Here is a 24,939-nt window from a genome sequence, read left to right on the forward strand (position 1 = left end):
TTTCTTGCTACACCTGATTTTATGCATTGAGTTTTCTATTTCTCTTCTTATACATCTGTGCTTTATTTTACTAATTTTTAAAAAAGATTTTCTATGAGCTTCCAGTCATTGAAGATTTTGTTAAGTTGGTCTGTTCTTATATTTCCCATTCTTCACTGCCCTTGAGATAGTTTACACTTATGTCCTACGTACTGGTTTGTTGAAAGAACATCCAGGTCCTATTTCCTTTAGATATCTCTCCTCTGTGATTTTTCCAGGTGTACTGAAGTCTCCCTTCTGTAGGTCCACTGTCTTCATCTTGCTGTGCCTTGGATTGCTGCTGCTGTAAGAACCATCAGTTCCAGGACTTCCTGGAAGCTGCCCTTCCTCCTCCTAACCTGTTTTTCCCCTCCAATTAAATATTTTTTAATTTTTTTTTTTTTTTGGCAGGATAGCAAGCGCTGTGTGGTTTCTGTCTTTCTCTGATTTAGCATTTATGTTAGTGGGTCATTTCCTTTTACTCTCTTATGTGTTTGGTGTGATCCAATTCCCATCAATGTTTATCTTCAATAGAAATTGAATTTTTCCCTTTTAAGAAGAAAGCAAAAAAGGATTTCTCCCAGCTGGCCTGATTTTTAGTATCCTCAATTACTTGCAGTCTGTTTCAGCTTTTTTCTCCTCCTATACTATCCACGGCTGTTGCTCTCCTAGCTCAATAGCATACTACTATGATTGAGATTCTTTATGCACTCATTAAACCCTTTAGGCTCTTATTTGTTGTAGTATTTGAATATTCAGTGCTGCAGTCCCCACTGCAGATCTGTTTCTATTGTGACATGCATGACACTGCACTGACACTCACAGAAAATAGATATTAAAACTTCTCATGGATAAGGAAACAAAGAGTGATCTTGCTTTCAGTGCATAATCTGCACCATAACACTATTTAACACTGCTGTGTAAGTGCTGCTTACCTGAAGCAAAGCTACTGCTCTGAGGATCCAAGATTCCACTGCAGTGCATGTACTGGAGTTCTCAGGCATCCTTTTTCACCCCACTGTCTCTTCCTATCAATTCTATTTTCCCAGAGTTTTCTTTTCAAACTCTCAGATGAAGTGTTTTGTTTTTCTCTTTTTTCTGGATTGACAAGATCCGTTTCTTTAGTATAAATATGTTTTTTAGATTTTACTTTACTTAAGCATGGAAAATTTTTCCACAACAAGATTCAACTGATTCTGAAACTAAATTCATATGGTTGAGTTTATTACTACAATTATGGCCTATACGGAATACATTTCCAAGGGAAAATTTCTTCTTTCATTTATTAGCCAGTTTCAGTAGCCTGGAGCTTTCCCTTAAATTTAGAACCGTAAGCTTAGTGAATCCCATATTCACAGAAGGGTTGAAATTGAAGGACATCTCTGGAGGTCACCTGATCCAACTCCCCTGCTCAAGCAAGGCCACTGAGAACCAGTTTCCCAGGACCATGTCCAAATGGCTTTTGAATATCTCCAAGGGTGAAGAGTTCAAAACCTCCCTGGGTAACTTGGTCGCCCTCACAGTGAAAATGTGTTTCCTGATGTTCAGAGAGAACCTCCTGTGCTTCAGTTTGTGACCATTTACTCTGATTCTGTCACTGAATGCTTCTGAAAAGAATCTGGCTGTTCTTTGCATCCTCTTCTTAGGTATTTATACACACTGAAGAGATCCCTCCTGAGCTTTCCCTTCTCCAGGCTGAACAGTTCCAGCTCTCTCAGCCTTTTCACATAGGGGAGATGCTCTAGTCTCTTCATCTTCATGTCCTTTCATTGGACTTTCTCTAAATACTTTGTAATGGATATATTTAGAACAGATACAGAAAAAGTAAAATAATAGAAGATCTGAAATACCAATAAGTATTATGAGAGGCTATGTTAAGAACAGGATAAATTGCCTAAATCAACAACCTCCTTGATTCTATCTCTTTGTTCCCAACAATCTTTTCTTTGTATGACTTATATATTGATTTCCATTATGTAAATAATTAGATGCTTTCAGATTATCCTCAAGCTTTTAGTTTTTGATGAAACCTGTACTTTGATTTACAAATCTAGGATTTGCATTGTGTTTTTCTGCTTAGTTAGGGTTGAAGCAGATACCTTGAGCCAAGAATTCCCCAGCATATTTGAATATTTTAACAATTACAAGTTTGTTTTTTAAAGACATCTTCTACTGATTTAGAGCACTCCCAGTCCTCTCCTCCGAAACTGAATGCCTGAATGATTTCTTTCTTGGAAGAGAAAGGACTTTTTTTTTTTTAAACATACAAAAAGTCTTTAGCATATGTATTACTCTAGTTCACAGTTGTAACTTATTAGATTGTCTCTAAGCATTCAGGTTGATTAGGTTTCTTAGGATAGCATATTGAATGGCTTGTACTGAGAAGAAACATTCATGGTCAGAGTGGGTAACAGGTAAAGTTATTCCTCTGGATGTATTGAACCAACATATTCAAAGTACCACAACATTCAGAGTGTTTTGGCCAAAAAGGGACTGTTCATGGAAGAAATATTTTCCCCTCTCTACTGCTCTTCAATTTTACCATTTTCATAGCAATATAGCAATTGAAAAAAGTGTTCTGCTGCGTAAGTGGTGCATAAGCAAATAATTGAAGGAAGACTTACTGCCTGCAAGTCATTGTCTAATTAATACTAAAATACTACATCAGTGAAATTTTAGTAGAAATGTCAAGACTTTAAGCAGGATAGCTGCATTTATTCATCTCTGAGATCTGGCAGGACTCATTTCTGGAGAAGCAGCTGCCATTGACTCTCCCCCATGTAACCCATTTTTAAGAAGTGGATTATTTTAACTAGAGTTTTAAATATATTTAATAGCCAGAGACACCATTTGGTTGGGACTTAGTGCTTATACTAATGGTTCATTATTTTCTTTTCGTCTTGTTTCCTAGGAACACCATTAATTTCATGTAACAAATGACTGAGGCTGTTTTGTACTACATGTCCTCTTGGATAACCTGGAGGTCTCTCCAACACTGGGAGACCTTTGATGACTCTTGGAGGAGAACTGTATCTCCTCTTTGTGCCTTGTTGTAGGAGGGTGGACCTCCTTGTGCAAACAAGATGGGTTTTGTTGGAAGAGTGTTGATTTACAAGCAGAATTTACTTCAGAATAAATCTATATTCAGGAAGAACAAGGCAGCTTTTAAGTTGCTTGAATTCCTGTCGCCTTTGAAGATCAAGGGAACCTGTTAGTGCATCACTATGTTCAGTGTCACATTCTTAGACTGGTTCTAAATTCCATACCTATTGTTTTTGAGTAACGGCAAGTGAAGGAACTTCGTTATAAATAAGTTTCAGATATTTTCTCTCCTTGGGTACTGGTGTCATGTGCTGTGGGTTGCTTATATTGCCAGACCTCACAAGCTCAGAGCTGTTAGGTTGAGTCAGTCATCTACATGAGGAGGGCTGGACTATACAGATTTTGTGCTGTCTTTGGGAAGCACACTATCATCAGGGTTCTTCTTGAGGAATTTTCCCTTTCAATTCTGGATCTTTATTTTATACAGCTTTTCTATTGCTGGATGCTATCAAATGAACATCCCTGTAGGTTTCAATGTTTCTCCTGATATTATTAAGACTGATTAGAAAACCAGGGAGCTGGAAATGACCAATGACACGAGGGGAATCTTTGACTGTCTCCAAAGGGCATTTGGCACTGGAAGAGTTCCACTGTTTCAGTTGGTACAAGTACATTCAGAACAAGACACATGGTCAGAGATGCACATGATGCCTGGTTTTATAGGTATTCCCACAAACTGCAGCTGCTATATTGGTCCAGTGTTAGGGGAAGTCCCCAAAATACTTTGAACCGTTAAGAGTGGTTCTTCATCTTTCTACATCTTGCTTAGTCATTTTTAACCACTCTGATTTAGTAGGCTTTTGTGCTAAGTACATATGGTTATCTCACACTATACATTTCATGTAGCATTGATGAATGCTACATGAATGATGGATGTAGGCATGTGGCAAGGAAAAAGCTGGGTCCATCTAATCCAGGCTTGCACACTGTTTTTTGTATTTAGTGATTTTCACCTTGCTTGTGCACTGTGCTTGCTTAATCCTTCCTCCACAGCTAAGACCCTCCTTGGCCCAGCCTGGTATCAGCTGTTGAAATACCCTCATAGTCCCCTATGGATCAAATTCTATTATCCTACGCACTGTGTGAATGGACTTTCATTGATTTAATTTTGTTGAGTTAAATTGTGTTTGGATGTTTGAGACTGAGAAAAAACTTAGTATAAGATTAGTAAACTGTAACCGATGTTTTCCTTGGATATGGAAACAAGACTTGTTTTCATTACAGGAAAAATGGCATTTTTACTCCAGAAATTGCTAGCAATTGCAGTGACCGTAGATGATACTAGCAATAGTTTTGTCCTAATCACTGCTGTAGTGGATGGGAGGTAGGAAAGCATTCCCCCAGGCGTGAACTTTGGCTTGGTTTATACTTGTTCTCAGCTTCATGAGCGATTACCATCTCTGAGAGGAAGCGTGTATCTTTACTGTCAAGAAAATGATTTACTTTGTTTCTTATTTTAAACACAGATACGTTTTAAAGGAAAGACAATACCTCTTATCCATCAGAACAGGGAATTTATCTTGGCACATCATAATTTAAAGGACTTTGAAGACAAAGAAGACAAATAGTTTTAGTCTAGAGAACAGTGTGGGAGATTGTCCTCCTAGCTTTTCTTCCCACTTGGCTACTGCCTGACTTTTGGGTTACAGCACATAGTAAAGCTCTGCAGAAAACTCTGAAACAAAGAGGATCGAAAAACGTCAGAATCATTTGGGTTGGAAAAGACCTCCAAGATCATTGAATCTAGCCTTTGACTGATCCCCACCTTTTGAACTGGACCGTGGCAGTAAGTGCCACATCCAGTCATTTCTTGAACACCTCCAGGGCCGATGACTCTACCACCTCCCTGGGCAGTCTGTTTCAAAGTTTTACAACCCTTTCCACAAAGAAATTCTTCCTGATGTCCAACATGAATCTCCCCTGGCGCAGCTTAAGACTGTATCCTCTTGTCCTGTCACTAATTGCCTGGGAAAAGAGGCCAATCCCCACCTGGCTACAATCTCCTTTCAGGTAGTTGTAGAGAATGATAAGGTTCCCCCTGAGCCTCTTCTTCTAAAGGCTAAATGCCCCCAGCTCCCTCAACCACTCCTCACAGGACTTGTGCTCCAGACACTTCACCAGCTCTGTTGCCCTTCTCTGGACACGCTCCAGCACCTCAATGTCTTTCTTATCCTGAAGGTTTAAGGACACGGGATTCAAGGTGCAACTTCAATAGTGCTGACCACAGGGGGACAATCACTGCTCTGGTCCTGCTGGCCACACTATTTCTGCTACAAGTCAGGATGCCATTGGCTTTCTTGGCCACCTGGACACACTGTTGCCTCATGTTCAGCCAGCTGTCAAACAGCATTCCCATGTCCTTTTCCACTGGATCGCTTTCCAGCCGCTCTTTCCCCAGCCTGCAGCATTGCATTGGGTTGTTTTGACCCAAGTGCAGGACCTGGCACTTTGTCTTATTGAATATATCATTGGCCTCAGCCCATTATGATCCAGCCTGTCCAGATCATCTGTAGAGCCTTCTTACTCTCCACACAATTTAGTGTCATCTGCAAACTTACAGAGGGTGCACTCAATCCCCTCCTTCAGATCATCAGTAAAGATATTAAACAGGACTGAGGTATTAAACAGGATGGGTCCTGCAGCAAGAAGCAGAGTGGTTATGTCAATCTGGGGACAAGGCCACCTGAATTAGTCCTTCCGAGAAACACAGCTTACCAGAGTAGTGTAAGTATAGCCAGGAATTATTTCTGATGACACTTTTTCGAAGGCAAACTCATTAATATCTTTAATTAAGAGTCTGCCATTCAGATATAAATCTGAAATGCTTCTTCCTTTCTAAGATTTTAAAAAAATAATTTGAATCACAAGACTACCATTTAGTTTTTGGACTTTGTAGTACTTTAAAGAGTCAGCTCATGAAGTTCTGAAATGCTGCCTCAAATGCCTCACTGGAAATGCATGGTGGTTGCTGGGACCCCGAGAAGTTCATGAGATGCAGTCTGAAGGCTAAACATGAGGGCAGGATGTTGCAAAGATGTGACAAGACTAGACAAAAGGACAATGTTTTTAATTGTGCTTACTAGCATTTTTTCCTATTACGATTTTCAACTGGAATTTGTGCCCCACAGAAATCAGCTAATAATTTCTCTTTCTTGCCCATTTTTCTGAATGAACAACTTGCTCTGCCACTTCTATGGGCATCTCTATGACTGACTTCTTCCCATCAAGGCCATCTAACTGTAATAATCCTTAACTATCAAATCTTTACCAGCCCTCTCTCTTCTTTCTGTAGCTTTGACTCTTTCCCCTACAGCTATCATTCATTTTCTTCACGTTATCCTTTATGGACAAAATGACCTTCCTGAAATCATGACCCATCAATTCCTCCCGCACAAAAATCTTCTCTCATAGAAGCAGAACTACATGTGCTTTGGAAGTTTATAGAAGAATGAAAGTAAATTAATACATTGATGATTTAGTCAAACTCAAAAGTTTATGATTTATTACATGGTTTATATGGCTGAATCTGTGGAAGATACCTGTCTTTCTAAGCTGTGACTAGATATTGATATGTTTGGAAGCCATAAAATATGAGCAGGGAGCTGGCTTCTGCAAAGCTTACCTCACTTTTCAATATGATGGCCCTACTGTTTGGCTCAATGGTGAAGGACTTTTCTTAATTTAATTGCATTCAGTTTAGTGTCTTTTTCATGCTATTAGAAAGAAAAACCCAAGCGACTAACACAGATGTTTTTCTCCTCTGTCTCATGTAACAGTAACATATTAGTCAGTGCTCTGAACATTCCCCACCATGAAATGAAATGGAAGTTTTTTTAGATGAAGCACAGCAGGTTTCCCCTTTATAAATCCAGTTTTAATTTTATTATAATTTTTGGGGCAGTAATGTAGATAATATAACTGATAGATTTTTTAAAATCTTGACATCTATATGAGTAGAAGTGGAAGCAGAATTCATATCGGTAAACTAAATTAAATACTTACCAAGAGAAATTACAAACAGACTTTAAAACCTATTTTAAAGAATCTTGTAATTACTTTTGTGAAAGTTGGATGATATACAACAATCTTGCCGAATACATATTATGTGAACTCATCATGTCCCTAAAATTCTATTGAAATCCTCTTGATGCATTCCCTTTTTTATACCTGCATAGAATATAGCAAGTTGAAGGTATAGAGGAAGCAAATCTCTGCCTGTAGTTTTTTGTTATAATAAATAAAATGTCTGCTATTTCCATTCACCTCTGAACCTGCAACATGAATTGACTACTTACTTATTGGAAACGACTGAAAGAAATTGAGAGGAGAGGACTGAAAACAAGCAAAGATCAGATCTAAATCAAAACCCAACATATTTTAAGTTTTCTTTCTCTAATCCATTGACAACTTCATAACCACTTTACTAATCATATAGCTTCAAAACATATGTCACCTTATATTAATCTTATATGCTCCCCTGAGTGTTTCAACGTATGTACAGAAAACACTGTCTTTGTGTGTTGGTATTATGTTGTATATCAGTGTCAGTGAAAACTTCTCATAAACCCTCTATATTTTGTTCCAAATAATTTATTAAACTGATATTGTGCCATCAGATGACACCCATAAACCTCGTATGGAAAATGGAAAAATAAATAATGCTTTGTGAAAACATTTCTGGAGAGGATAAATAATTCAGCCTAGATAATGCATCTTGAGCTGATGAATGTAAAGATTTATGTAGAAAATATTCCAATATTTATTATAAGAACTAAGACAGTAAGTCGAGAAAAATGGAATTGTATTTCTTCTTTCCAGACTTTTTCTTTCAGGTCTTAATCTACCTTTAGAATAATCTGCATATAGAAGAAGACTGTACATCTCAAAACAAGTAACCTTTGTGAGAGGAAATTAGCAATGTTTGCAATTACTCGATAGTTCTTAGGGGTGCAGTCGTGCAAGGTGCAGAGTACTCTCAAATTATAATGTGTTCATCAGGTATTGATTATTTTCAGCACTTCTTCAGGACCACCAGAACTATATTAAACCCTAGCAATGTAGATCTATATATCCATCTAAGGGAAGAGTTCTTTCTTGTGAGCCAAACATACTCATTTGTTGCTGCCAACTTATGGTTAGTAAAGCAGAGATAATGTCAGTTTGAAGGTTATTTTGCCATCACACCTTATACGTATCATGGTGGTAGCTGATAATGTTTTTAAAACCAGTAATGTGACTCAGATAGTCACTACTGGCAGAATGAGGTGAGAGGACAGGTCAGTGTCAGAAGACGTGCCCCTTGCAGTAACATGTAGTGCAGAGGCACTGAGTTCCAAGAGGTCATTCGGAAAAGAGGAGTTTATTTATTGTTTCTTGTCTTTATCTAGGCAAGTAAAGTCATGATCTCCAGACAGGGAGCAGCTTGCTCACTTTAAATATTCTAGCCTCAGCAGATGTTCTGTCTTCTGAATCTCCGAAGATAATGTTCAATTAGTTTAGTTTTACTTCAGGAGATACAGTGGTGGGTTTCTCCAGCTAGAGAAAAGCTGCAAACTCTCCATTACTCTCTTGTCGAATGCCAACACAACAGCATGTGAAAAACATGGGGAAGACTTTTAAGCTGTATATTCCTATGCCCTGAACTCCCTGCAGTGGGAAATGTAACAGAAAGTTTCCAAGAAAAGAGGACATTGAGAAACTTAATCTCCTTTCCACTGAGGCAATCTGCCAGGAAAGACCTACTGTAGGCAAAATTTGGGCAAAAAGCCTCTTCTCAGAAAACAAGTTTGGTTGGGGAGGAAACATAAAGACAACTGGTCAAGTCCTTAATTCCTTATTATGTTTTGCTTAACCTTGGCATTAGTGAAGTAACACAAGCCAGGCTTTCAAAATCTGGTCCAGTGTTTCAAAAAACACATTGGCTGAATTTAAACGTATTTTTAGGAATCAAAACGAAAATGCGATTGAAAAGCTGGGAGGGGTGAGCTCACACCTTCACCACTCCAGTAATTTGGCTGGAGAGTGTTTCATGCTAGTTAAATTTGGGACCAACTAGCCACAGCCATATGGCCAGATTAACAGTGGTAGCAGGCTGCTGGAGGGAAAGAACACTGGAAAGCGAACTCAGATCTACATGAAGATAATGGGATACATGTGAACAATTTTGGGGATTTTATCAGTGTACTTGCATGTCAAGATTTTAATTAAAAATATGCCAGTTTTACTTTTCCTGTATGCCATTTTGCTGTTTACCTTGGTGACTTTCCTTACCTTTTTTGGTGTCTGTAGTTTGTTAACCTGTTTTATTCTGAAATCTTTGAGAAATATCTTCCACCTCTTTTTCTCTAGCAGCCTTTTTAGCAATAACCCACCTTACCTCTTTTTAAAATTTTCTTTTTTGCATGTTCCTCATCTGTAGATTTTCCTGTTTTCTCCATATAGATTTTTTGCCCCCACCTTTTCCCATCTTTGCTACAACAGTCTCCCTTTTCTCTGTTTCTTGCTCCATTCCTAAGAACTTTTTCTTACATCTGCCCTCTGCCATTCCAGAGCTAGATCTCCATCTCTCCTCTCAAGTAACAGACTGACTGTGGTGGGAGAGCGATGATCTCTTTTTTCTTTTCTTTTTGCTATAAGACATTGTTCTTGTCTCCTGTTGGGCAAAAGAAGGACCAGGCAACCCTCTTTTCTATTCTGCTCCATGGCGGGCCTTTGCCCTATGTGGTCTGGGTGTGGTGAGCTCAGATAGCCTGCTGATGCTTTCATTGCACGGGCCACAGGGAGGGGATGTACCTTTCATTCCCTCCCCTACACAGAGCCCTACCACAGCGTCAAGATGATGAGAATCACTGAAGCAGAGGGATGAAGCCTTAGGGCGGGAGGGGGGAATAAATAATGGATTGTTCTCAACCCTCCGTACTGCATTAGGCTGCCAGATGATTGCTTATTCCTTGCTCCCACCCACACGCTTCATGCCACCACCAGCATTTTCGGTCCTTTGTGGCTGAGGTTGTGGGCTAGTCAGCTGATGAGTCAGCTCTGCTAACCAGTGCTTTTCCAACTCCCCATGGCAGGGATAGCTTTGGCATAAGAGTTTCAGCCAGCACTATCTGCACGGAAGATGGGGGCCGCTTGGGCACATTAGTTGATTTATTTAGAATTTTACCATTCTGCAAATAAATAACAGGTTTCCAGGGGTGTACAATTCATCTCGTCTTGTTCTCTTTGCATAGTCCCCAATGCAGGAAGTTTTGAAGCTACACCCTATATACCATCTGCTAGTACGGGAGAGTGGAGTTAAGGGGAAATTCAAACTTTGAATAGGTCAGGAAATTCAAAAATTTGTTCTCACAGCAATTAACTACATGTTGGTCTCAGATGGTACTTTAGCTCATTGGGTTAATGTACAAAACAAATCTTGCGCCACAGCCGAGTTCCCCCACTGCAGCTGAACTTGGCAGAGGGTCCAAGTGGGAGAAGAGAGGATCAGAGCTTCAAAATACCTTTGTGCCTTCTCAATGCTGGGCAGGCCTGGGCCTCTTTAGTGCTTCCCAGGGGTCAGAACACCCTCCGGGACTGGCGCATGCAGCATCTCACAGCTCATGTCAACTGGGGAACATCTGGCCAATGGAAAATACATCAGGCAGAAGCATGTTCCAGCTGCCCCGTTCCCAGCCTGCCCCATCCTGCCTTGACTCCATCAATTCCTGGATGTGTTGCTGTGGCTGTGGTGCAGTGGTTAGGCACTTCAGCTCCTTTTCTTGTTCTCTACATCAGGCAAAGGTTTTGCTATGCTAGGACAGGTTGTATGGACCACCACATGTGAAAGGCTCAGTCACAAATACTTGCTTTAAACTAATTTCTGCAGCTACATTATTTGCTGTTCTCTTCAGTTTGCCTAGTACTAGAATAGTTCCAGGCATCCTTCAGCAGCTCCGGCCAAGCTAGACCATAGTTTGCATTGCAGTAGCAAAATATTTTTTTCCTCCCCTTTCTGACAGAAACTGTCTGGAAAGCACTGGGCCATTATAGAAAGGTAGCTGAGCATCAAGTATGTACAGTACATTGGGGAGACAGGAAGAGGGTGAGGGTAGAAGCAATTTTGTGAGTATGCTTGCCGTAATTTTTGCAACTGAGTTACTCAGAAATCCTTACATTTTGATTGTAATGACTGTAATTTGTCACAGTACTTAAACTTATTTCTAATGAAATAATACCTCTTAGTAGCTATTTAAAGTCAATTTGTTTATTAAATAATGATTTATAGTACACTAATATGAAATTGTTTGATTTTGGATTATTAGTTGAAGTATAAATGAACTGAATTGCATTTCTCTGGATAATTTTCAAATTAAATAAACTTCACAGAAGGACTAAAAACAATACTGTACAGGCAGATTTACAGCTAATCCAAATTACTGTATGCATGTTCTCTTATATATCTATAGATCTATGTAGATATATATAGATATATATAGATCTCAGTGATGTACATATCCGTGACTGTCAGGTGCAAGATATTAGAGCTGAGGAGAGAATGAGGCAAGTTCGCAGTAATTATTTGGAAATTGGTATATGAGAAGTCATTGTTTATCTTGACTTCACTATACTAAATTACAGACCAATTCTTTCTCCAGAATTGCAGATCCAATGGGACTTGGGCACATGTGTGTCTTCTTACATCTCCTTAGAAAATGGAGCAATTGACCACACTGTCTTTGAGTAGAAGAAGTCATATTCTTGAAAAAATGTTACAAATATTTTATTTTCATATTATAAGAGATATAAAAAGGACTCTCAGTAAGGCAAGACTTTTTAAACACCAACTCTGTGGCCAGACTGCTCTGCAGAAAAGAGCTGAGAACAAGTATTCTAGCAGCTGCTTACCCTGAAATGCCCATATGAAACTCATTGTTGTTTTTACCAATGATTTCTTTGCCAAACGTCTCCAGAAGAACAGTATAATTTGTTTGTAAAAGTAAGGTAGCATAACAGCATTCTCATGTATCTCTTTCTATAACTAGAAAGGAAAAATAGCCATGTTAATTAAGTATTTGCATTAATATCCAATGCTCTTTCACTTTAGAGAAACCTCTTACTATTTAGCCAAAGTTCATAAATATGGACAAAGTCATATCTCTCTTTAGGCAGGAGTTGATCCTGTAAATTTTTCATTTCCATGGGAAGTTGTTGTAGTGGTTAGTGAATGGGTACAAATCAGTAACGTAAGACTCAAGGCAACACCTTCAGAAGTCTCAGAAATCTTTGAAACTGTGGCCTATCTTCAAAAATGCCCGTGGCTTTGTCTGCACTGGTACTGTTACCCTCGAGGTCACTCCAGACACTGTCGACGCTCTCCCTTTATAGACTGGTGTCTCTGTCTTATCACCTCCACCAGCACTTTGTCTGAGCTGAGAAGCTACGGTGATGCTCAGTGTCTCAGGTTGCGCCTGCCACACTGCCCAGCCTTCCCATCTGTGACGTGAGTGCGCTGATCTCTGATAGTGAGGTCCACCAGCGGTAAAGTTGCAATCTTCTGTCCAGCTTCCAACCTAATTCCTCTCCGTAAATATAGGTGAGACCTGGAGCACAGATAAGGTCAATATTAGGGTGTCATTAGTTTCATATCAAATTTAGACTGGAAGGTTATATTTTGTGTAAATGGCAAAGTGCCCTGCAGATGGGAGGGGGTCTCTCACATCAAGGACATACACATCAAGGTCAAGCCTAAAGTGTAAAAAGCCCTCATTTTGGATGAAGCCAAGGGTACTTCACAACCTGTGAGTGCATCTCCAGGATCCCTGAAGCAGTCTGTGGCATGTATGGGCACACCTGAACAAGCTTTCACCTGTTTAGTGTGTCTAATAATAGCAGGACAGTGTGCAAATGAATCATCTCATCCCACACTATGAGTCCTCAATAAGCTTAGTGCTGTGCCCTCATTCCTATTGTTACTTACTTAAGCTGGATTATAAAGATGGTTTGGGCAAGCCTGTTTGTGCTGTCTTTAAATGAAATGTGTCTGTGTACTAATCCTCACAGAATATCAATGAGCAATACAACCACCATAATTTTTTAAATTGTAGGCTCCAAAATAATTTAACAGCTTTTGAAAACTTTATTTCAGGTAATTAGTGCAAATAATTAATGATGGAACAACAACGGTCGCTTTCATAGCGTTAACTGCTTGTGAAAATAGGCCAAGCCCCCCCTTCATTGTGTAGAGTTGACTTATCACAAGAGGAAAAATATTTTAAACTTTTTTCTTTAAATTTCCAACTGCCCCTCATCATCTAAAGGTTATTCTATCTACCACCTGCAAGACACGTCCATACGAGATTACTGTGTTGGTCATTTGAGGGATGTTCAGCTAAAATAAAGTAGGATTTTCTGACCTAGGAACAAGCTCTAACTAGTACTTGTTGTACTTCCATAGTATTCCTTCAGAATCAGTTCATAAGCCTGTTTCCTGGTCTAGCATTTCTGTGTCGTTGTGTCTCTAACACTGCAGCAGGGCAATGTTTAATTCAGGGCAATTGTATCTGTTGTTTATTGAATCTAATGTTTGTTTGACTGTTTACCATGGCTTTTAAATATCTTAATTAGCATAATTCACAGTAGCACATGGTTGGCAGACTTGGACCTTTAAGATAATAAAAAGGAACAGGCTAACTAAATATTTGTAAAAGGTGCCAGTATCGTTTAGGTATTTGACTTCAGCTTTTATTTAATTCTACTCAGGCAACATTATTCCGTCCAGATAAAATACCAACCTGTGCATTCATTCCCTGCTCAAATTGGAATAAAATAGTCTCATGGCATATTTGGGGAAATCCCAAATATTATTGCAAATATGTAATAATATGCACATGCCCTATATCTGCGTGGGTTGAAAGGATAAGTTGCCTCTTTAAAAGGTTTCCGTGAACTGTATTCTTATAGTAAGCTCTGGTAGGCGAGGAGTTGCGTGACTGCAGCAGACTCATTTGTGACCTCAGAAAAGTGGTTATGAAAGTGATCTCTTGATCAGAGGAATAGAGCTCTGCTGCCTGCCAGACCAGCAAGGCAGAAATGAGCCTCCTCCCTGCAAATCTGCCCCGGCAGGAGAAAAAAACATTCTTCTTTTGGATGCAGCATAATGATTCCTCTGAAAAATACTCAGGCTTAAAACAAAGTGGGCTCTAGAGTGTGTATTATCTCCAGTTAACTTTCACATATTTTAAAAACATGTGCAAGATCATCTTCATTTTTGAAATTTGCAGTTTTCATTTTCTGCCTTAAACCTACTCATATTTTCCTTAGCGTAGTATAATAAATCTTGTTTTAGTGGTTACTGGACTGACTGTAACAGTAAGCCACAGTGCATATGCAATGAAGATCATATTATAACTGATGAAAAAGCAATATAAACTCCTGTTTATGTCACATAATGAATGTAAAACAGATCTGATGTGTCAGTAAGAAATCACTCTTTTTTATCTAGAGGAACTTGACAGAATAAGAAGCACTAGAAGTAATTTATGTATCATAATTCTTTTTATACACACTATTCACCTAGCATTGATCGCTCAGAGAAAGCTGCAATTGGCTATAATTGCCTAGAAAGTTGAAGCTATAATCCTATATGTTTTATGAGTGAGAGACAAGATTCTTGTCCTTATCCCATAAGGAGTACTAGTTATTTCTTGGGTAACTTGCTATGAGTCAATTTAACAGGCACCTTTGTTGGAGTCAGACTTGCCTGTTCAAGTCAATAACACATATGCAGAAGAGTTGAAACTGGAGAAAAGGTTATATTTTATTAGCTAGGACTTTGTTTCTCAAATACAGAACACTAGTTGTTCCTTATCGTCACATGGGACAAGTCTGTTAAGAACTCTGTCCCTGCCTTTTAATTTTATCACTATATCTAAGTAATCTCTGGTTTTAAAAATTGAAAAGCAAATCAAGGCAGGGACACAATTTACAGTCTTAGAGCATTCAAGTATTACCTTTCCTGTCTTTTTTAAAGACAGTATTTTTTATTACGCTTAGAAAATTTGAAGGTTCTAATTCTGTTTCTCAACATAAGGACTGTGGCACTTCTAAAAAACTTAATTTCTCTTGTACTAAGGGGGAGAGAGCATGTAAGCACACTACTGGCCTGCTTAGGGTCATTAGCATGTGCTTGGGATCTTTTTCTGAGCATGGAACCTGGCTGTCAAAAAAGGCAAAGCAAAACTTTTGTGAGGAAGTGAAAAATAAAGGTTCTTGTAGTAATTGAATACATTGCATGCATGCATTTTCTACTTCTGCAGAAGGTTCCAGTTCTGCAAAGCAATTTATTTTTGGACAAACCATAATGTCTTCTCTGCAGGCCCTCTGTCTTACAAGGGATTCCAGTTGGGAACAGGGTCCATCTGCTTGGATAGCTTTGCAGGACTAGTCTTTAAATGCATACATTAAAATCGTAGTGTGTATAAAAACACATTTAACAGATACAGGGATCATAACATCAGTTTAGGGTTCTGGCAGTTCAATTATTGACTTCTGTTGTTGGATAGTTCTACATTTTGAGCTTTTAGGTCAGATTGTCATGCTACTGGTTTTCTTCAGCATTCCAAAAGGCTCTGGAATATAGTTCAGGGTTTTAAAATTATCCTGAAAATTGATTCTGAAATAATTTTTTTAAACTTTTAGATAATGTTCCTGAAGTTTCATTTGTCTGTATCTTGTCTCATCACGTTTTATTACTTCTTGAAATAGAAAAGCCAAAGCTCAAGGACCTCCTCTAAGGCATACTTTTCCCACAGCTTGTTGGGTTCATGTAACCTCTCAAGGCTTCATACAGTCAATCTCATCATGGCAGCCTCCACAGACAGCAGAAAACACCAAAGCAAAGCAGTTCTGCCTTAGAAAGAGAGTGCTGTGTTATGTAGGGTGGTTCTGCAGCAGTGTGCTGTGATATCCAGCTGACTTAAAGGTGGAGATTCTCATATTTCCTCTGTCAAGTGTGTTTGCTTATCTAAAGTACGCTGGTAAGCAAATGTGTCTTTGCCTTTAATATTGGATACAGTATGGCTGCTATATAAAGCAGATACCAAGGAATTGCTCTTATGATATTTCTAACTCTAAAACTGTTGGATCCAGATTTGGTTTTCTGGGTAACATATGCACATCCTGCGCACTAAGGTCTCAGTGTGAATATTTTAGATGCAGTGTTTATTTCATCTTAAAGGTTTCCTTCATCCTCTCCAAATCATGTGCATTGGCTATTTTTAAACAATCTCTTGGATGATATACTGACCTACTGACACATGCTCTTTCAACTCTCTTTTAAGAGATACTGACTTAAATTCCTCTTGGAGCTAGCAGGTGTGAATTTAGCCTGTTCCTTTCCATGCAGAATGCTGCAAACAAAATTATAAAGGGAAAAGAGTGATATAAAAGCACTAGAAATTGAGGAGTGGAAGCTTAGGAGATAGTCTGTTGGAAACACAGGCCTGGAAAAGAGGTTATCAAATTGAAAAAGGCTAACAAAAATTGTGTAAATCTCACGTAAGTTAGTAATTGTCAGGTTGCTTTAATCAAGAAGGGGAAAAAATGCTTTCTCATGTACTCTCCTAGTTGCATTTGTTTCCATGCTTGGTTTTTTATTTGATTTCATCCTTCAGGGATTGATTCCTAAATGTTTTAAAAAATGTTTTAAACTGCAGATCTAAATTGAAGAGGATAAAATTGTGCACATCTTCTGTAGGCAATAGAGACTAAAAATGTTCTGATATTCTCAAGGTAAATCTGTTATCAGGACTTCATTGCATTTCTTCAGTAAGATGCAATTCTTACAATCACCTTTTAAAAAGCAGGAAAGATTCCAGTAGACTGCAGTAGCTTACTTCTGAACTGAGCTTTTCTCTTAGCTGTCTTTTCAGTAAAAATGGATTTTGGTCTCATTACTTATGTTTCTGAAAAATATTTCAGACTCAAATTTATTTCAATAGGCTGTTTATCATTAAAGAAACTTTTTTTGCTGTTTGGATGCAATGATTAGTCATAAGCTGGTCTTTCATCATATGCTTAAATTTAGTCACATACAGGCTTTCTCATAAGGTTCTGATTTTTCTTATTGTCACTTCTGTGATATACTTTGTTTCGCGTCACAGATGCTGCTCTTGTTCATCTGTTGTTTATTTTCTGTCTGCAACAAATTTTGTGGACAAGGTCATGGCATTACAGTGAGAATATAACAACATAAGAAGTGCACTACCGTGTCACACCAGTGGTCCATCTAGTTTGGTATTCTCATCTCCAAAATTGATGTCTTTTATCTATTTTAAAACATTCTTGTCCTGGTGTTACCAGGCACTTCACAAGCCACATATTGTGGGGTTGCATGAACAGCAGTTTTGCATTCAGTTCATTCATTGCCCTTACAATTTTGTAAACCTCTTTATTATATCTCCTCTCATCCTTTTTATGTAAAGTAAAGCCATTTTAGCCTCTCCTCAAAGGGTGACTGCCTCTGCTGTGGACATCAATGTCCATTGTTGCATTATTTTCCTTGAGAGAATCAGTCCTGAAAAAATGGCCTAATGACAATGAAATAGTATGAGCCACATCAAAAGAGGACTGCACTGTTGGGCATAGAGAAATTCTGGAATTCAGAGGATATAGAGAACCCAATTTTTTAAATATACCTGGACAAGGGAAAAGATGAACAGCTATTCAGCCAAGAAGCCCTTATGAAGGATGTTTAGGCCATCTGCTCCACAGGTCCTAGAATCAATGTGTCCTGATGTGCTGTTCCTCTGAATATGTGTATATATATCATGATTGGTGGGGTGTGCTGAGATCCCACTCAAGAAATCAGGATGTCAGAACACACTATAGTACATTTAAGGCTAATGTGGATTAGTTTGGTGAAGTTGTGAATGAAAACATAAAGCTACATTGATTGTACATTCTGAGGTCCTTAATTCTGGAACTAACCAATGTTAAGCAAACTTTCTAAGTTCAGAATAGTTCTCTTAAATTTATTTTTTTTCTATTCTAAACTTATGCTATATATCTCAATTCTGATTAATGGACATGTAATTTACAAACTTAAGGGGCAAGGAATTTGTTGGAATCATCTAAATTTTGTGAAGGATGTGGATATTAATTTGAAAGTGGACCAAATGGTTTGCAGATTTCCTACCTGAGGTTGTTGATAACTCAGGATTGCAATCCATTTTATAGTTTGACAAAATAACCCATTTTCATTTACCTTTTATGTGTTTATTCAAAAGGGTGTACAAGCAAATACACACTCAGACAAGCTAATGTATTACAGCTTAATTAAAGAATGAAATAGTACACAGATAAAATTAAGGCCCCAGGACTGAACCTATAAATCAATAGGTTTCCATCATCAAGTCATCATATTTAATGTAGTTGATAATCAAATGGAATTGTGCAGTAAAACAGAAAGATTACTTGGAATAAGTCTTATATCTTGGGATAATTTTGGAGGACTGCATGTCTCCAGCAGTCTTATAGCCAGTATTGTCTACCAGACCAACTTATAACTCAAATATTTACTCACAGTGATGCAAACAGATCTCTAAAATATCTCCCTTGCCAATGTGCAATGTGGGGTTGTCTGTTGGGTAGATCATCTGTTGAGTCATATGAAGAGAGAAAGGTTGCAACAGTAAGCTACAGAGAAGAAATGTACTTTCTAGACAAGTTTTTTGAGTCTGTTGTTTGTATAATTAGCACACAATTTTGTTTCACATGGAGACACAGCTTTTGTTTGGATCTGTGATCCCTCAGAAATTATGGAATGAGGGAGATGTTACATCCCAGACTACATAAAAACATGACATACAAGTGTGATTTCTTGTGAGCCAATTATGTGAGATACAGATAGAATAAACCATCAAAAACCATTATAGAAGAAGAGTTAATAACTTATTTCGCATATTCTCCATATACACACAATTTTTATGACAGCTACTTCACCATTCTCAGCATTTCTTAAATTAACCTACACATTTTATAAACTGAGAATTGGGGAAACAGAACTTACCCTGACACTCATTGACTTAAAATATTAAGCAGCTCTTTACCTTACCAAATTAATCCTGCTTGTAGTATAAGGAAAATGTTCCTGGAGGGAATTTGAAATGCCCATTACTGGGGATACTCAAAAACCTGAGCAACCTGAAATTAGCTCTGTTTTGATCCCGGTGAGGTAGACCAGATGATCTTCGAAGGTCCCTTCCAAAAACCTACAACTTCCTAAGTCTTTGTGATTCCCTATCCTGACTGAATTAACAGACCTGGGCTCCCTACAGGTAAAACACTTCCTTAAAACTTCGCAGAACTACTTGCACCACAGCACAACAGAACATTGGCAGGCAATAATTTTCAGCTTCTCAGCTTGCCTCATCTAAATTGTATTTCCCAAAGGCACACAGACCTCTTTTCCACATGCAAGAAAAAAATACCCTGAACTTGGTCACCTCTGCAAAAAATCCTCAGTTTGTGTTTCTTCTTTCACCCACACCTGGATCCTGATGCTACATTTTTGCTGGACTACCCAGGACTGTCTGCCCTGGTGTCACGCCAGTTCAGTGACAAAGACTTGGTCTGTCAATCATTAATTCCTACCCCAAACTGGTTCTCTTCCTGACGCAACCTTGCTCAACAGTTAAGTTGAGGGAAAAGATGAGACTGATGGGGTTTAGCGGATAGTGTGAGAAAGATGGTGGATTTTTTTCTGGGAACTGGAGAAAAGCATGCTGGAGAAAAGGACTTGCACAAGGCAAGAGGTTCACCCTTCTCCCTTTATTGCCTGCTGGAAACCCTCTTGAGATCTCATCCTTAATATCTTGTCTCATCACCACTAGATCTTGTAATGAGCCAGATCTCTCAGGGCTGATGTTTGTAGAAAAACCATAGGGATGAGAGTTTTTTCCCATCTTTTTTATGGGTTTTTTTTGTAGAAATAATTTCCATGTGTACTCTTGCACACATAGACGGCAGTGGCAGCTGGATCACTGTTTTAGAAAATTTATCTGATCTGCAATAATTTCTAAAATCACAAAACCCTCCAGTGGAATATAGCGAAACTGATCATATTGACGATCGCTCCAGCAGAGTGTTTTACTGTTTGCAAAAGGATTTGACTTCAGGGAAACACTCCTCACTCTTTGCACGGCGGACTTCCTTCCCTCTCCCTGCTGCACGAGAGTTATTTTTCTGATCCTCTACTTTAAGCTCCTTTGCTTTTTTTAGGCAACTTCCAGATATCTGATACAGTATATAATGAGGAATTAGGTTCCATTACACGAAGGCTTAACCTTCTCGAAAAGCATTCAGCGCTTGCCAGGAGTCATCAATATTTAACAGCTGTTGTTATTATGAAATACTTCATAGGGTAATGTGGCTCGTCTGCTCGCACGCAAGGGTTTGAACGGGCGCCAGGGCCCTGTCAGAGCCGCCGGGAGATTGACAGGCAGCGAGGCTTGCGTGACAGTAGGGCTGGGGTTAGTCAGCAGTCTGCCTCCTCCGCAGCAGGGACTTCTCCTCCCCCTCGCCTCCCCGTCAAAAGGGCTCCTCCGGACGGGGTGCGACGCGGGCTGGGGGCTCAGAGGGGCGAGGTGGCCCCACCAGCCCCACGCAAGGACCGTGGGGAGAGGAGGGCTGCAAGGCGATGGCATCTCTTTGATGCCCCTCTCTCGTGGGGGAAAATGGATGAGGCTTGCTGGGAAAGGGGAATAAACGGTTCTGAAAGAGGGGACGGGATCTGGAAAGCAAACAGTTTGGTTTGTACCTTAAATAAATGTCATGCTGTACTCGAGAAACTTCAAAGGGAAGTCAGATTTCAAAGCATCTCTTAAGAAGAAGCAGACTGAGAAAACCGCTAAGTTGGGAAGAAAAACTTTGCATTACTGCTAGTATAATTTCATCTGGTGTTCTGGTAGCCTCCACAACAGGACTGAGAACCATACAGCTTTTATTCAGACGGTGCATTTTGGTGCTGATTTCTTTCCCTAAGCATTTGTGCAATCTGTATGTTGTGGCATTTCAAAGTGCAAAAGTCCCCTTCATATTGTTTATCAGTGTAAAATAACTGTTCCTTATTCTGTATATTGTTTAATTTCAGTGTTCATCTAATGACCCCCATCCTAATTGTCACTTGGTGTTCTCTGTAACACAGCCAGAGGAAACAGACCATTTCAGTTCATGGCTCTAGGTTTGTTAAGCAGAATTGTTCATAACGAGTGTTTCCTAGTCAATTTGTTTTGTTTTCTTAGTATTCAGAGTAACACGCATAGCTGATTCTTCCTGCAGCTAGAAGATCCAGGAAGAAAGACTCTGTTCTCACTTCCTTTCAAGTAACAGTTACCAAAAGTAAGACTTGCATTCATAAAGCAGTATTTCTGAACCTGCAAGCTGGATTTGGGTATTTTTATCTGCCCATTTTAAGAAATAATTTATTCTCTGGGCATCATTGGAGAGAAAAGGTCTCACAGGTACTTCTTATAGAAAGGCTTGAAACTCATTCACCTGCATCATACTGAGTCTGAAGAAGACGGTACAGTCCCCTTCTTACACCCAAAATCAACCCAGGGAAGGCATTCTGTTCAGAAGCAGCATCCCTTCACTGCTCATTTCTCACCTGTGCTGTTGCTTGGTGCAAGAAGCCTGAGTAGTGCCAGGCACCTGGGGTGGCTAGGGTACAGTTTGCCCACACATTCGTTTTTTTCAGAGCTTAAATTGGCAGGTAATTTTGCTAATTATTTTCTGAAGAATGAAGGTCATGCTTGTGTGGGATGAGGTATAGAAACACTCTGGAGAATGTAATCCCATGGGTTTAAAAAGTATGGTTTTATGAGTGTTCTGAAATCTTCATCCCTTTGAACTAAAGAGCATTCTGCAATGAATAAGTGTTCTGTTATTTCTGAGGGAAAGGGAACGGCTGGTTTCATAATGCTTCTGCAGACCGTGTTAGGCAGCTTTTCTCTTCTTTACAATATTCCAGATTTGGTTTTCAAGCCAAGGAGTTTGCAAATGCAGATAGCAATTCTTACATCAGAACTGACGGCTCAAAAGAGATCTCAAGTTTTTACATTGTTCTGGGCAGAGACAGTGCAGCTGTGAAAGACTCAGCAGCACTGTCTGAGACAGCCCCATGCTCCTTCAATCAAACTTACCATCTCCTTCGTGGACTTTTTTCTCCGTTAATTAACTGTCAGTTCTAACTCTACATTATTTTTTTGCTTTCCACTCCCTTCAATGCTTTCAGATCAGAAGTTGAAACAATGTCCTCAGATCTTTGACCTTTCCTCCAGGAAATTGCATTGGTCATTTTTCTCAATTTTTTTCTCCCTCCTTTTCCTAGCCCCCTTTCCCCCCGCCCTGTATATTTCCACAGTGTTGTCCTTCTGTAGGACCCAGCATTTCCAAACTTGTTGGCTTCTAATGTTGCATGGGATTGCACCACATTCACTAGATCGCATGAGCTTGCAAAACTGTCGGCCATGTACGTGTATATCAGGTATTTATCACTCTATGGTATCAATATGTTCATTCATCTTCTTTGGCAGAACAGCTCCATCTTCTGTTTTATTTCATGTTCTGGAAGTGCAGGCTCGATACGTTGTGCTCAGAAAAAGGTCTCTGACGGTACCACTTCCCATCTCTTCAGTTTGCCAGTTTTGAACCTAGTAGGGGAGCTCTCTACACTGAATTGCTGACCGTCTTGTTTAAAGAGTTGCTTCTCCCACAGAAAGCAGTCCAAGGCTCCATAAAGCTAAATCTCTCAATTTTTTTAACAGCCAGCAGCATTCATTAGACTGCCTGCAATATCAGCTTTTTTTCTTGCCCTGTTATTGATATATGGGAACTCCAACAGCCTGTGTTCCCCCCAGGTCACTGAGTCATCCTTTGTTGTTTGTTAATTTTAAGTTTTCTGCAACTTGCTCCTCCCTGCCTACCAGAGACAGTATTCCTGCATGCTCCAATCTTTCATTTGTTTTCATCATCATAGCCTTCAGTGTTGATCCAGAGAGGGAGAATTTTAAGTGATGTCTAAGCTTGATCCCGGCTATCTTGGCATCAGGGCCTTGGCTGTCAAGATACTCGTCATAAGCAATATTTACTGTCCTTCAGTTCTGCTTTCTTGATTCTTGGTGGTGACAGGGGTATTGTTAGACTGCTCTGTTTTCGCTGTTTTTCTGCCTAGTCAGATAACATCTTGTAAGTTTCCCTCATTGACCTGTCACATCTTGCTTTTCTTCCTCCTCCTCATTTGTTTCGGGGATCTGTGTGGTTTTCTACCTGTCTTGCCCTGCTTTCTCCAGGTGACAGGCTATCACCAGCAGCAGTATCTCTTCTTAGCTGTCACTGCAGTATCAGCCCGGCCGTGGGTGGATTAATCAAGCATTTCCAGCGCAAGGAGGCAGAATAAGAGTGAGCAGTGAGTGACAGCTCTGTTGCCTCAGGTGCAAGGAGCAAACTTTTCCGTCTCCCGAGGAACATTCACTTCTTGTCGCAAAGGGTGTTATTTGTCTTTGATGGTGCAATGGGTCTCCTTTCAGTCCGGGCCAGTGAGTAGGGCATGTTATGAAACGGATGTGTGTGGCCTAACATATGGGTAACTCTAACTGGCAAAATAACATTAAAATACTTTCCATTTGGAGATGGAATTTATAGTAGCCAGACAAACCTCGGAACAAACATCTCTTGTGTTCTGCTGCTGTGTTTGTATGAGCCTGAAGGCTAACAAACAGGCAGGGAGCTCTGGCCTGCTCAGCTGGGTAAGATAATAGTTTCCACTAACGATGCAGTTCAAACGGGTGGAATTTTCACAATGCCAAAAGAGTGCATCAAAGAAATAAACCTTTGTTTCCTCTCATCCCTCCCTGTTCATCCTTTAACCTGCACAAAGACCTCAAATCACCATGTCATTAATTACTGAAACATCTTTTCTCAGGAGGGAAACTCTGGAGGAGGCTGTTGGAATAGGGGTTGGGCTTTTAAAAATGGTTGTCACAAGGTATTTAAAAGATGCGTGGATGTGGCACTTAGGGACATGGTTTAGTGGTGGACTTGGCAGTGCTGAGTTGACGGTTGGACTTGATGACCTTAAGGGTCTTTTCTAACCTAAATGAGCCTATGATTCTATGACTGTTCTTATAGACAGGTGTAGCAGAAAGCTTGGCTGATTAGGGGGAGAAAAAAGCAACCATTTCCAACTAGTTTAAAAGGTATACCAAAATGAAAATGCAGATTTAAGAATCTGTATATCCTGTTTACAGCAGCCTAGCTTACAAGTCTGAAATCCCAAAATTATTTTGGCTGGAAAACGGGGGTAGAGGTCTGTTTTAGGCAGCTTGGGATTTTCCTTATGTGTTTTCCCATGCCCAGGGGAGGGATTTATTACATCTAATTATATGTTCAAGATGATTGACTTGGGGTAATGACTGACATCACTTTCAGCAAATATTTACAGTGTAAGCTAAAGAACATCACGAATATTCAGTCAGTGTTGCTTTGCATTGCCATCATCTGTTGTAAAATGCTGATGTATCTTGCAACAATCCCTCACTAGGCTGTTAAATTGATAAGGGGCTTTTGCACAGGCTCAGAGGCATTAGAGGCTTGCTATTTGACTCCTTTCCTTATTCTGATTTTGTATAAACTATTTCTTCCCATCTCAAACCTTTTTTTTTTGTTTGTTTATTAACCATCTCTGGCTGTGGCTATTCCAGCTTCCCTTTAGCTGGAAGGGAAAATGTAAATCAAATATCCCAGATAATCTCACCAGTATGCTCTCCTCTCTCATTCTCT

The 24,939-nt window shown here is 39.5% G+C and overlaps 1 protein-coding gene across 1 annotated transcript in view; it reads left to right on the forward strand.

Annotated features, from left to right (window-relative positions):
- The window catches only part of AHRR (aryl-hydrocarbon receptor repressor), an 85,098-nt gene that overhangs the window by 32,709 nt on the left and 27,450 nt on the right, over positions 1 to 24,939 (forward strand). The gene's annotated exons all lie outside the window — the stretch shown is intronic.

Source organism: Neopelma chrysocephalum, unplaced genomic scaffold, assembly GCF_003984885.1.
Source record: "Neopelma chrysocephalum unplaced genomic scaffold, ASM398488v2 Primary Assembly neopelma1_22b, whole genome shotgun sequence".
Classification (NCBI taxonomy): domain Eukaryota; kingdom Metazoa; phylum Chordata; class Aves; order Passeriformes; family Pipridae; genus Neopelma; species Neopelma chrysocephalum.